Below are 3,864 nucleotides of genomic sequence, written 5' to 3'. Positions count from 1 at the left end.
TAACTGATTAAAAAAAGGTACAATTTTGACTCATTTTGACTGAAAATTGACAAAAAAGCGCAAATGCACACGTATCTTAGATGTGCGCGTACTACACTATTATTAGACGTAAAATTACTGAAAAAATGCAAATATGTCATTACAGTATAAGAAACTCAAAATATGTCAAAATTTGTAATTTGAATCATCTGCACGCGCTGCGCGCGAAAATGCACGCGCGAGCTAAAAATTTGTTAAAAAGTTGAAATGCTCAGAATCACCTGAAACGTACACAAATTTAGTCAAAACGTGATTTTGAGCAAATTTAATATTTAGCGCACGCGTACGTGCGCGTAATGAGCTGCAATTCGGACAACACTGTGCATATAGATAGTACTTGACATGAAAATTACTTGTGTCAAGTTTCAATGAAAAAGTCCCTACGGTGATGAATTTATGACCAATCAAACAATTTGCTACGTAAAACGCAAAATTGCGCGTAGATGGCGTCACACGTGACTGATCACGCTGAAAAGCTTATTGTATCGATTCCACCCCAAGACTAATGATTGTTGAAAATATCATGTTGATTGGTTAAAGCAATCTTGAGATATCGTGGTCACAAAATTGGGGAGAAAGAAAGAAGAAAAAGAAAAAAGAAAGAAAGAAAGTAAGAAAGATTCTGACAATAACAAGAGGTGATCCGCTAACGTTAGCGGATCACCAAAAAGATGATCCTGACAATAACAAGAGGTGATCCGCTACTAGCGGATCACCAAAAAAAGAAGATGATGATGATCCTGACAATAACAAGAGGTGATCTGCTAGTATAGCGGATCACCAATAATAATAATAACTAGATTTGAACTCGTCACTGAGGACGAGTTTGGTGATCCGCCGTACTTTGACCCTCACGAAGCATGCACGGATCTGATTGAAAAGTATTATATGCTAAAACATGCTCTATTTAAAGAGTAATTTTGAGCATTTTAAAAGAAATTTTAAAAGAAAAGAGTAATTTTGAGCATTTTAAGGACTTACGAATGTGTACACATACGTCCTAACGTCCGTACGCACGGTAGTATTAATACAGTGTCACAAACCCAACACATGTAACCGAAACGTAATTTCCAGCTTCAGTACGTGCTGTGGGCGTGGAAATGAGCGTACGGCACGTAAATTTTGGAAAGTTTTGGAAAATTCAAAATGACCTGAAACGTGTTTTAAATTATCTGAAAAGTGATATTAACAATTTAAAAATGTTAACGCACAAGTACGAATACCTTAAACGACATGCCTGACGACGGTAATGGCACATGAATTTAAACCTTGTCAAGTTGGTTGGAAATGCCACACGAATTTTGCCTTTACAGTATACGAACTATCGGTCTGATAGTGTCGAAATACAGTCTGCCGCCCTCTATTTTCAATGTGTTTACATCTTTTAAGAAAGAAAGATGAGAAGGCTCCAAAGAAAGCTTTCTTTTTGACTATGATGACGTCATGAAAATAAAAAATAAAGGGACACGTCCAAAAAAGAATTGATTTAGCTATAACATACTCACAGGTGGGAGACAATCAATCAAGATAAGCGAGTACGTTCAAACGAGTATAAAAAGTAATAACGTCATATATAAAAATTCAATTTTTTCCAAATTCAAATGGCAATATGATGACGTCACAATGTCCGATCAGCCAATATGATCTATAAAATCGTATCTACAACTCATGTGCTTTCAGAATATGTAATAAAAATTGGGGGTCACCTTTCATCCTATGGAGCTATAAGTGATTAAAAATATTCATGGTTTTATGCATATATAAATGTGGACGCACGCGTACGCGCATGTTAATTCGCGCGAACGAAAAATTAAGGTACCTGACATTCAACCTTGACTTGAAGATTATGCTCACTTAATATGATTCAGAAATGACGAATGGTTAAGATGATATGTGCTTATCAACTTTTTGATGGAAGAAAGATGTGGGGGTCAGAAAAAACAATTTTTTTGACCATGATGACGTCATCAAAATGTAAAAAGAAGTCAAATATTTGAAAGATAATTGTCTCAGCTATAACATACTGAAAGTTGGAAGACGATCGATCAAGGATAAGCGAGATACGCTGAAATGCGTATTTTCAAAAATGACGTCATAGCTATAAATCACTTTCTTTGAATTCAGATGCCAATATGATGACGTCACAATGTCCGATCAGCCATTATGATCTATAAAATCATATTTACAACTTATGTGCTTTCAGAATATGTAATAAAAATTGGGGTTCACCTTCAATCCTGAGGAAATATAACTGATTAAAAAAAGGTACAGTTTTGACTCATTTTGACTGAAAATTGACAAAAACGCGCAAATGCACACGTATCTTAGATGTGCGCGTACTGCACCATTATTAGACGTAAAATTACTGAAAAAAATGCAAATATGTCATTACAGTGTAAGAAACTCAAAATATGTCAAAAATGGTAATTTGAGCCATCTGCACGCGCTGGGCGCGCGAAAATGCGCGCGCGAGCTGAAAATTTGTTAAAAAGTTGAAATGCTCAGAATCACCTGAAACGTACACAAATTTAGTCAAAACGTGATTTTGAGCAAATTTAATATTTAGCGCACGCGTACGTGCGCGTAATAAGCTGCAATTCGGACAGCACTGTGCATATGGATAGTACTTGACATGAAAATTACTTGTGTTAAGTTTCAATGAAAAAGTCCTTACGGTGATGAATTTATGACCTGTCAAACAATTTGCTACGTAAAACGCAAAATTGCGCGTAGATGACGTCACGCGTGACTGATCACGCTGAAAAGCTTATTGTATCGATTCCACCCCAAGACTAATGATTGTTGAAGATATCATGTTGATTGGTTAAAGCAATCTTGAGATATCGTGGTCACAAAATTGGGGAGAAGGAAAGAAGAAAAAGAAAAAAGAAAGAAAGAAAGATTCTGACAATAACAAGAGGTGATCCGCTAACGTTAGCGGATCACCAATAATGTTGTTCTGTGGCCATTCAGTTACCTTACAGATATTTTCAGAGCTTTGAAGAGCAGATGCAGCTATATCATCAAGAAATTGAGCAGATAGAGAGCGACCTGATGTCACTCTCGAGGCCTTATGTGCGGATCTTCTGTAGTATGCAAATTTAGTACTGCAATGAACCAGCTAAATGTTAGTATGAATAAATATTAACAAAACTTAATATAAGATATTAATACAAACAGAAAGTAATAAAAAAATTAACAAAACTAATGACATAATAAAAGTTTTTAAGACACATGATGATTAATTTGCCAGGCACACACTCTATCTTTTGGCCATATGCTTTCCACAAAAAAAAAAAAAAAATATCAAGGCGTCTTAAAACCACTAATTAAAGTATTAATAGTCATGAGAAAAGGGGACGAAGTTGTATTTACACCCTGGTGTCCTCACAACAATATTAATCCTCAAATTTCAGACAACCTTGCTTTTGAAAGCTAAAACATTTCAATGATTATGTGCAATAAATATGTTATATGTTATGCCCATATATGGTCCTAATGTGATGTCATCATTACTATATTTGAGCATGTGTATTTTTTAATCGATAAATGATATATGAGAGTGTAATTTGATGCAATGATTATATATTTTGTTAATAATTTCCAGATATTTCTTTAATAATGATTAAGATGAACGAAACATTCATTGCTTTAGCTGCCAAACACCAGACTGTGCATGAAGCAGTCAAGGTATTGTCAGATAATTGCATGATTTTAACGTTTGAATTTGTGATGGAAATTATATTTAATGAAATATTTATTAATCAAATTATGATATATTATTGCTTTTATTATTGTTATTATTACTATCGCCATCACTTACTA

The sequence above is a fragment of the Anneissia japonica genome, unplaced genomic scaffold (genome assembly GCF_011630105.1).
Source record: "Anneissia japonica isolate Jap-2015-1 unplaced genomic scaffold, ASM1163010v1 scaffold1274_len78327_cov138, whole genome shotgun sequence".
In the NCBI taxonomy this organism is placed as follows: Eukaryota; Metazoa; Echinodermata; class Crinoidea; order Comatulida; family Comatulidae; genus Anneissia; species Anneissia japonica.
The sequence above is the reverse complement of the archived record's forward strand: the minus strand, read 5'-3'. Positions refer to the sequence as shown.